This window comes from Helianthus annuus, chromosome 1 (genome assembly GCF_002127325.2).
Source record: "Helianthus annuus cultivar XRQ/B chromosome 1, HanXRQr2.0-SUNRISE, whole genome shotgun sequence".
NCBI lineage: Eukaryota > Viridiplantae > Streptophyta > Magnoliopsida > Asterales > Asteraceae > Helianthus > Helianthus annuus.
In genome coordinates, this window is record NC_035433.2 from 44,071,950 (window position 1) to 44,083,777 (window position 11,828).

Genomic DNA, 11,828 nt, shown 5'->3' on the forward strand with positions numbered 1-11,828 from the left:
ATATCATGTATAAAGCAAAACGAACACATGTATATCATACACAACCTAATCGTTACCAATCGTTCATATGCTACACAACTATGCATGACAAGGAAATTGATTCAAAACATCAAGAGATTACACTAACCGAATGAATCAAGGTGCAAGACGGGTTCGAGGAAGGGGTTTCGCGAAACAGAAATTATTGTCGTCCAGTGTTGCCTTCGGTTCCAAGAAACTCTAGGGTTATAATGTTCTCAAACCATACATGCGTATTCTAGTTATACACGAATACAAAAGGTTTGGGCTCAAGTGATGCGGGCCTATGATTAACATATGTGGGCCGAGGCATTAAAAGGAATCAGGGTGTGTGTGTGAACATGATTACCCCCAAAAAGGCCGGCCCAATGGTGATGTGAGGCGTAACAATGGGGTACGTAACTTATTATTATAGTGCACAAGTGGGCCGTTGGTCAAGAACTTGAGCTGAAGTCATAATGGAATTACACTACGTGTGTAATGGGCTTGATTAGTCCATGTTGTCAATTTAGTGGTTCGAAGAAACGTAATTATGTGGCCCAAATGTACGCGGCCCAACTCGTTTCAACTCGTTTGGTTTTCTAAATCAGTTGCATAACACGCGGTAACCATGAAAGGTTAATTAGTTAAACATACATAATCATGAAGTGGTGCACGAGATAGGCTGATAAACATAGAAGCACACGCTAAAAGTTGTGAGATTTCAAGCAATGCTAACCTTAAATATTTGGGTTGTCACATCATCCCCAACTTGAAAGAAATTTCGTCCCGAAATTTAGCAAACAGTCACTGAGGAAGCTAGTTTTGTTAAGCGTTTTCGCGGGGTGTCACATCATCCCCTACTTGAAAGAATTTTCGTCCCGAAAATTGATCTAAAACAATGGCTTGAAGTGAGTTCCGACGAACTCGATCTATAGATACTTTACAACGCCTGGGGGGCGAATCTTGTGATCGATGGAAATCATGGTATGGTTGCTAGCGTTTTGTTATATCAGTTGCCAAGTACAAAGATTCGAGCGAAACAGGGGTCCATTAAACATCCGAAGGATTTGGCCAGCAAATTTGTTGTCAAGAAGTAATTTCCAGTAGTGGTGCATGGCGGCATGGCACGATAGGGAGGTTCGTCACATTGCGGTCGCGCGAGTGCATCATTTGTCCAAAACAGAGTTTGGTGGGTAAGGTTAGTGTTGCAAAACGACATACGCGTGTAACTGTGACTGCTTCGCTTCTAGCGGCGATGACAAGTGAAAGTGATAAGGTTCGTCTACAGGGATGCGTGGGTATAGTTCTCCTAATCCCGTGTTCGTTCGGAAGTTCCATCTAGCGATGCCATCACATGGTTAGCTCTATTGAAACAAGGGTGCGCTGGAGGCCCTTGTGATCGGTCTAATTGGTGCATTCGGTACCGTCCAAGTAATGCCTCCCACTTAAATCCAATGACCACGGTTTCCACCGGAGGTTGTAGGTCGTGCAGTTCCTCTCCGTAACACCATCATGGTATATCGCTGGATCATCGGTACCCTCGGATAGAAGCGATGCTCCGCGTGTTGTAGGGTTGGGTTTCAAAAGCTGCAAAGACGTTCTCCGATTTTATTTCTCAGGAATTCACAACTCCCCGCTATGCTAAGGAGGTTGAAGTTGCGAAACCTTCGAAAATCCTATGATGAAGCTGTGATAGTATCTAGCGAACCTAAGGGATTGCTGTATCCCAGAAGGAAATCAAGATTAACATAAGGTCTATTCTGAAATTCCACCTAACGATGTGGAAGTAAACCAGGTAACTCTTCAGAAGACACGTCAGGAAATTCACGAATAACTGGAAGATACTCGATCTTCCTTTCTTAAAGTGGCGAATCGGTGACAAGAGCTAGTATAGCAGAGTAGCCCTTCCGTAAACACTTCCGGGCTTTCACGATTGAGATGATGCCAACAATGGCACCACTATGATGATCTCAAACTGATAAGGATTCCCCACTGGGAGAGGGAACGCACGATTTTCTTCTTTTTTGTTTTTTTTTTTTTTTTTTTTTTTTTGTGTGCAGAGAATTTGCTGCTTGATACATAGATAACCAAGTCCATGTCAACGACCATGTCAAAACTTACAAGAGTATTGGGAAGTAGGTCAATGTCGAACAGTTGACCCACGAGATCAAGTTTGCATCCCAACGAACATATAAGGTTTCAATTGACTTGCCGTCAGTCGATTCGTTATCAAGAACGTGCAGGCCACCATGCTGTTGTATTCCTGGCGTCGCTCACGCTAATCCTAAATGCCCCTCCACGAGCATCATTTCCAATGTTGTTGCTATTGTTACGAGGATTTCTAGTACTTCTGTCGTTCCCTTGGTTGTTGTCTTCTTGATTTAACAATGGGCGATCCATGCCGTAGGCACCTTCATTTCCCTACTATAGACTACGATTACGAGTGCCTTGATGTTGCCGTGACTGTTGCCTCTACTATTGTTGCTCGAAACAGAGCCCTACGATCTTTCACCAACATGGTCCATCATAACACATTCCGTGCCGCGTCCTAAGGCGCCGCTCGTTGCACTGGCAGTTATCCATTCCTTTCTACTGTCCATTGTCATCGTGTATGTCCCGTTTGGTTTGTAAGAGTTGACTCCCATAAGTCGCTAACTAGGGTGAATGATCCGTTTGAAGCCAATTCGCTGGTGTTCGTTGCCGGTAATCAGGGTTGTCCAAATACTGAGGTCGGTAAAATACTACGCTCACCCTTTTGTCTATCGATCTAGTAAGTCGATTGAGTAATACACGGTATGCTGCGAGAGTGTTGCCGAAGTGATCACACTTCGGAGTCTAAGACGTCAATACATAGAGTCCCAGCAAACGAAGAGAGGCGAGAAAGGTATAGACCAGCTCAAGGACGTTCGTTCAAGCACCTAACATTCTACACGTTTCGCTAGGCGTTCAGATGTGTGTTCAGATAATACTTGATAGCATCGAGATTTGTAAGGATTCAGAAAGGAGTGAAAAGATCATGTTCGAGTAGGAGACAATCACTGCTATGACTCCCATGGACTGTTGTGTTCTAACATAACGTCAATTAACAGAGCGGAACCCCTCTCATACTCGTTAAACCTCACTGGGACTCACATGCACCCCACATTATTATTATGTGTGCACCCATAATAATAAGGCAATTTGCATGCTTATCTCAGTGCCTTTTAACTCGCGCTAAAAGGTTCCCCTCATCCAAACAGCAAACGTAAGGTATCACAGGGTTAAGAATTACAATAATCAATGGATAGTGTCACACTAACAGATCACATAACAAGGGTTGGTAATATAAGGGCTCATGCTGCTGTGCCAAGTGTGAATTCACGTGTAATGTTATACATATGTGTACACTAGATATACTATGCATTAGTAGATGAGAAACGAACCTTGCAGTCTGGAGCTGAGTGTCATGGTCATCGTTTGGATCAATTCGGTTATAGTCTGGTTTTATGAAAACATTTTTAAAACCGAGTTCTCTATAACCAGTGGCTCTGATACCAAACTGTCACACCCCAAATTTCCACCTAGGGCGTGTCCCTAATGGAGGTGTAACGATTCAACAAAGAGCCACCAATCATATCAAACACAAGTTATAAATAAATACCAAATCAATAGAAATGTATTGTTTGAAAGTTACACCAAAACCAAAGTACTGAGCGGAAGCATAAAGTATCAATGTGTAATGTATCAAAAGCAAATTAAGATAACGGTTTATTATGACCACAACCACTCCAGCAGCATCAGACAGCAAGCTCCCAAGTTCCTTCAGTAATCACCTACAAGCATGTAAACAAGTGTGTCAGACTACGCTGGTGAGTTCAAGGTTTTGTTAACGGGTTGAGTTACCAGATGTATGTTAATGCGATTTAATGTTGCGTTACAATGTTGCTCATGTTAGATACCCTAGGGAGTGTGCCCATAAGTATCCGGGGAGTGGGTACCCCTTAACGACCGTTTGCTATGTTGCCATCGTTAGATACCCTAGGGAGAGTGCCCATATGTATCCGAGGAGTGTGCCTCTAACAACCATAGCCATACCCAGATAATTAGTTCACGCCCGTCCTTACGGCCCGGTGTGAGGTTTCCCACCTAATAGCGCTATCAACTAATCACCCCCATTGCCCTCCAGGCAATAACCAAAACCGATTAAGTTATTTACCCAATGTTTCCCTTCCAAATGTTTACCCGTTGTCCCAAACCACCGGGACGCATGCTTGAGAAAATGCAATGAACTCACCTTGACTTGCTCGGCAGAATATTTCACTTATTTTAGTTATTAAACTGGTCAACCACGTCCTATAATAGTTATCACAGCTTAATTAAACTCGTATACAATTATTCACGTATTCAAGTAGCAAATAGATCACGTTTCATATAGTTACACGCACTACTCAAGTTTCATAGATAGTATCGCATTGGCACACACATATACCACTCAAAATTCATAAATAGACAAGACCCCAAAAAATACTCCCAACCCAAAGGAAGCATCCAACCTAATTATTGATTCTAATCGATAATTGCAGCCCAACTTAACCGGCCCATGTGATGTTATGTGAAACCATATGGCTCAATATTGTATTAACATTATTTAATGGTAACAATTACTAATAGTTTATGTTTACTACACACCAATTAATTCAATAACCTAGCCGCCCCATTGGGCCCTTGATCGGCCCAACATGTCACACCCCGACCACGTAGAACATACAAAACGTGGCGGAAACGTCGGGGAGTGTTGTAACAGAATCAATTGTTTCAAATCCATGGCAAATGAAGTTTCGTTTTATAAATCAAACATGAAAGTTTACATTGTCTAAACAAGAATCAAAGTGTACATAACATAAATTAACTAGTTCTTGTCTCGTTTTAAGTCACTAAGGCACAGGTCCGCCTAAGTATGTCTTGATAAGTCCTATGCATCATCTCCTGAAAACACATGTGAAAATAGGTACGTCAGCATAAAAATGCCTGTGAGATACATTGGTTTTGTGAAAACAGAATTCATGACTTATGTTTGAGAAAATGTTTAGTCATGAACCTTGTAATTTGCTTTGTCTTGTAAATCATTTGAAAAACGATAAGATCAGATGATATGTATAAATAGAGAACACTGTATGATTAAATGGATAACCATGTAAAATGAGTTTGTAAAACAATGTCTCATGAAAAGTGTGTTATTTGTATAAAATGTCATATGTCTCAAATTGAAATGATTCAAATAACGCTACGATATGTAATACCATACAAACACTTATATATAGGAAGTACCGGCGGCGTATCCACCATGCTTGTATCATATTACACACGCCTCGTTACTTAATCACTTACTCAAACCAAACCATCGAGATGAAGTGTTTAACAATGGTAGAAATGTTCATTTATAGTCAAATGTCTATTGTCAAATGTAATCCATGTCAACGGATACAACTGGTTTACACGGTTCAATGGTTACAGACGGTTCATGAAATCAAAGGGGTAAGACGGTTCACATAGTCAAATGGTTACAACGGTTCAAAATGTAGTGTAATGTGTTCATATGCTGGATGAGCATATGCAACAGAAATGCAATGTGAAACAATGTACTACGTATGCACACAATGGGCGTACGTAGCATGAAATGTATTGTAGAGTACAACGGTTCAAAATGTAGTATACTGTGTTCATATGCTGGATGAGCATATGCAACAGAAATGCAATGTGAAACAATGTACTACGTATGCACACAATGGGCGTACGTAGCATGAAATGTATTGTAGAGTACAACGGTTCAAAATGTAGTATACTGTGTTCATATGCTGGATGAGCATATGCAACAGATATGCAATGTGAAACAATGTACTACGTATGCACACAATGGGCGTACGTAGCATGAAATGTGATGTAAAGCAATGTACTAAGTACGCACACAATGGGCATACATATCATAAACACAATGAAATCATGTACTATATATGTACTATCGAACATAGCAGCATATGATGTGAAAACCGGAAAGCATGAAAGTAGCAAGTAGGCACATGTGTTTCACCCCAAAACAGTTTGGAAAACAGTAAAAGAGGGGTTCAATGTACTCACCTGAGATTGCTTTGAATTCCTTGTATAATAACCAGATAATGCTAGAGGTCACGGGATATCAAACGGCACCTAATAGGTAGCTATATTAATATACCGGACCAAAATCAGAGGGTCGGATAGTATGCGGGTTCGTAAACCAAACGAGTATGGAGACTCGTGTAATATGGTTTAACAAAGCCTACATACTAAAATGAAACCTAACCTAAGTGCTTACGCCCCATCATGACCCGTTTAGGTAGCTTAGGCTACCCTAACGCGTCGTTCGCGTAGAACGCGTCTGGAACGCCTAACATCGTGACCACAAGGTATAACCTCGGAAGGTTATAGCTATGGTCACCTAATGTGTTTGGTCGGATCCTAAAGATCGACCAAATGGGTCGGGTTCGAAAGTATAAGCGATGGTTTAGATCGCTTACCTTACGACCCTGTATAAGCACTAAACTAAAAGTGACGAGCTAAGCATGTTAGAACATGCTTAACTAAGTTTAGAAAACAGGTTTGACATCAAAACAAACGGCTTTGATGCTCACGAGTAGTTTGGTTACAAAATATGCAAGAATGCACATTTTGGCCGAAACTACGACCCGTCACTGAGCCTAGTTAACGTGGTGATCAGTAGGTATAGTCACTACGGACTATAACCATCGTGATCACGCTCACGTTATGAAGTTCCATGAACTTCGCATCGACCATAAGCTGGTCAATGCAGAAAGTCAACAAAATGTTGACTTTCGAACTCGAAAAGCGATAAAAGAGCGAAAGAAGACTTACGGAAGGTCCCCGAGTGCTAATCTAGATCAAATAGCTCAGGTATGGAACAATGGTTCCAACTTAGAGCCTTAAGATCAGATTTTGTGGGTTTTTGGAACAAAGGGGGGGGGGTATTTATAGGAAAAGTGGAACCGTTAGGATCGTTTATCGAATATCGTGCCGCGATCTCGAGCGTACACTTGTCAAATTCTTGTGGTAAGTCAGAACTTGGCCCTTGGCTCCTGATTGGGTGAAAGGGCATTGCCCCTTGATCGAACGAAAGGCCAAACTGCATTAAATGCAAAGATTTTTCTGTCTGACAGTCTCACGCGCCCCGCGTAAGGATTTGGTAAATCCTTACGCGCCCCGCCTAAGGTTCCCAGATCAGAATTTACAATTTTGGTCCCTGCACTTCAGAAACACGTATTTTGGCCCATTTTTGGCACGTTTAAGCCCCGTTAACCTCATTTCAAGGCTCTAAGATGAAGTTAAAGTGTAGGGGACATGAAATATGCTCAAAAATATTCCGGATGTCGGTTCGTTTGGCCGTACGATTGCGATGTTCGCTTAATTACGACGGAATGCGCATAAGCGCGAAAGACGATCCAATTGACGCGACGAATGGATTTTTCTCATGCCCAACACTAAGGCATAATATAAGGATGCTTACATGAATTTTTGGATGTCCGGATGTATTCAGAACGTAAGTTATGCGCGAAAGTGCAAACTTGTGCACTTTTTGACACTTTTAGTCCCTGAATGATCCAAAAGTTTGTTTTAGCATACCAAACACCTCAAAGCCTATTTCTAAGCTATGTAGAGGATATTTAGGATATGTTTAACTTATGAACATGTTTCGGAATGTTCGTTACAGTTCAAATTGGCATACTTTCGCAGTTTGTCAAGTTTAGTCCCTGTAAGCGAATTAACTTGTTTTTGCTATACCCAAGCCTTCAAAACTTATTTCTAAGTTATGTAAAGGTTATTTAAGGTATGTTGAGTATATGTTGATGTTCCGGAGTATTTGTCGCATTAAACTGAGTACGTTTACGCACCAGTTTGCGTATAATGCTCTAGAAAGCAATGTAGAGTTTGAAATTGAACAATAATTGATATGTGCAAAACATACACATATTTATACAAGATCCCAAGTATGAAATACAATATTTCATCGGCTTGGTATTTGTTTGATGGTCGCGGTGACACAGGTGTCACAGTCTCCCCTACTTTAGGAAATTTCGTCCCGAAATTTATTCGTAGGAGTCTATTTGTGAATTTGCCAAATAACCACCAATGATATGTAAGGCAATATCTTGTCATTTCCTTAACGGTTATTCTTCCGAAACGAAAATGAACAGATGGGTCATTTTCAATGGTTGCTTCATCAGAATTGGAAATGAAGGATTACACAACGGATATTCATTTCCTCAACGGATAATCTTCAGAAACGAAAATGAACAAACGGGGTCATCTTCAACGGTTGCTTCCTCAGAGTTGGAAATGAAGTATTACACAACGGATATTCATTTCCTCAACGGATAATCTTCAGAAACGAAAATGAACTAACGGAGTCATCTTCAACGGTTGCTTCCTCAGAGTTGGAAATGAAGGATTACACAACGGATATTCTTTTCCTCAACGGATAATCTTCAGAAACGAAAATGAACAAACGGGGTCATCTTCAACGGTTGCTTCCTCAGAGTTGGAAATGAAGTATTACACAACGGATATTCATTTCCTCAACGGATAATCTTCAGAAACGAAAATGAACTAACGGAGTCATCTTCAACGGTTGCTTCCTCAGAGTTGGAAATGAAGGATTACACAACGGATATTCATTTCCTCAACGGATAAATCTTCAGAAACGAAAATGAGCAAACGGGGTCATCTTCAACGGGTATTCTTCAGATTTGGAAATGAAGGATAAATTCATTTCCTCAACGGATAAATCTTCAGAACGAAAATGAACAAACGGAGTCATTTTCCTCGACGGGTATTCTTCAGATTTGGAAATGAAGGATAAACGGATATTCATTTCCTCAACGGATATTCTTCAGAAGTGAAAAATGAATAGCTAGTTCATTTTTCCTCAACGGATGCTTCATCAGAATTGGAAATGAATAGGGTTAACTCTAGACACATGACAGAACTTGCTGTGATTTATGTGCACTAAATTCCATAATTATGTATGCATCCATAATTACGTAATCCCTTGCACAGTCCGCACAGTTTGTTTTGTAATGTTTTGGGGAAGGATATCAAACTTGTGACGAGGGTGACTAGACTTCCATCGGTTCCTTTTAATTAGATCGACAGGGGATCTTCTTAGTTAGGCCACCAAAGAGTCCTTTCAGCTATATCATCACATGATATCCTTATCCAGATTTTTGGATGAATCTGTTTAACTAGACCACTCAAGGGTCTAATTATGAAGTAGTACTTTATAATCCGAGGGACTTAACTATAACATAGAAGTCCATTGAGGACTTTAAGTAATACCCCTGGGTATCCTACGATGAATCTCTTGTACAAGGATATGTAAGATCCTACGAGGATTTGGATAGCATAATTTGGATCACACAACAACACATAAGGGAACACATAAGCACGAAGTCACATACTTGTTTAACTTGATCATAATTTGTTTTTAACTTGTTATTGATTGAATACGGATATGGAAACCAATCAACGGGTCTCAATGTTCACTGGAATCTATCTGAGAAGATAGGAAGATCTCCCAAAATTTGATTTTTTTGATTACAAGGAATCACCACATTCGAATTAAGGTATACAACAATTAAGGACTTACGGGAAATCCTTAGGTACCCTATTAAGGATTTATAGTGGTACTTTGGGTATTCGTCATGTGTTGTAACCTGCGCCTTTTACTTCGTTTCCTTAGAATAAACGGGTACTTAGGAATTTCGTGGAAGACGCAAGAGATCATAAGATGGGAGAATTTTGGGGGTAGTTTGTTCTTCAAGGAATACGGTTTCTCGATTGTCGGTATTGTAAGGGATATGTCGTTTATGCATGCAACCACAGCAATACATTGTAATGTAAATAAAAGATTTATTTATAAACAATGATAACAACTGTTTCTTGGTCTTTGACAACAAAAGAAAATAATACATAAGACGTGATTATTTCCAAATGATGTTGTCTTCTAGTCAGTCGGATGCTCATCCCTGTGCTGGATTTGCATTAGCAAGCTTTGGGCAATTTCTGCGGAAATGACCCATCTCGCCACAGTTGAAACAAGAGCCTGGTAGAAAACGACCTTGAGCAGGATTGTCGCCGGCTTGGTTTGGCGCAGCTGCAGCTGGGCAGACTCTTGCTGTGTGGCCTATGAGTCCACAAGTTTGGCATTTGCGGCATTGTACATTGGCGTGATGATGGAGGCTACATTGGTTGCACAAGGGTGCAGTTCCATTGTATGGTTTTCTAGCAGGGGGTTGAGCTGGTTGGTTGGGGACGGCTTGACCATTGTGAGCGACCACGGCGAAGTTCTGAGAAGCCCTTCGCTTCTTTGACTTCTTAGGAGATTCAGTCTGTTCATCCATGGTCTTTGATTCCTCGATTGGCTTCTTGTCACCCTTTCGAAAAAGTTTATGCTTTCTGGTCTGTGATTCAGTCAAGGTTGCAGATAGCTCAATGGCCTGACGGAGTGTGGTAGGGTTGCTACCAGTGACAATGTCTTGTACCGAGTCAGGCAGGCCGTCGATGTACCTTTCGATAGCCTTGTCGAGTGGGGCGACCATAGTCGGGCAAAGTAGACTCAACTCCTCAAACCTATCAGTATATGCCCTGTGTTCGCCACTATCTTGTTTCAAATCATCAAACTCCTTCTCCAACGCTCGTTGTTCATGACGAGGACAAAACTCTCTCATCATAAGAGCTCTCAGTTCAGCCCATGTTTGTGCTAGAGCAACATCTGCACCACGGTCTCTCATTACCCCGTTCCACCATGTAAGAGCCCTCTTCTGAAACACACTCGAAGAAAACTCGACCTTGCGATTTTCCGGACACTTCACGTGGCGAAAGGTATTCTCGATGCTCTCGAACCATTGGAGAAGCCCAGTTGCTCCCTCAGAACCACTAAACTTGAGTGGTTTAGCCGAGTTAAAGTTCTTGAAATTGCATGTACCATTGTTGTTGTTGTTGGCTTGGTTCCATTGAGCAAAGAGATTTGGGAATTGAGCAGCCATCTGCTGCGCAATAATTTCTGCCAGCTCGGCAGTTGCTATCTGGTGTTCGCGTCGAGGAGGCATTCTAAAAGAGGAAAACATGAAAGGAAACAAATAAAATGGTATTGGGTAAGAATAGGATGTTACAATCACTGACCATAATCACGGTTGATGGTCACTTGTTTGAATCATGAAGCAAACAAACAAGACCAGGGCTGAATCAAAGCAAATAGATCCTCATAGTGTATCGCGAAGACATGCTCGCCTATAAGTGGACACTCACCCCAAGAGTTCCCAGGTAAGAGTGACTGGTCCGATTATGCGGATTTGTACGAACACTCTAACCTTAGACAGAAAACCCAGGGTACAGGCATTCACCCTTCCAGTTCGCACGTGTTCACACTATTTAGGACCCAAAACTTTGACGGGAGTTTTGAAAATTCAAAGGGGTTCAAAACCTTATAACAAAGGGTTCAAAACCTTACAATAGAGGGTTCAAAACCTAGTAATCAATCATCCTAGAACAGATGATTAGCTTTCAAGGCGGTTTTGAAATTTATGTTCTTGTTGTGGTCGTCGCCTAAGGGTAGGTGACGATATTGTTTTGTGACTAAACGCAAGTAAACTCGCGTTAGGTTCCTAGGAAGGTTATAGACTAGGTCAAAGCATTACTAATAACCTAATTCCCTATAACCATTGGCTCTGATACCATCTTTTCTGTCACACCCCGACCACGTAGAACATACAAAACGTGGCGGAAACGTCGGGGAGTGTTGT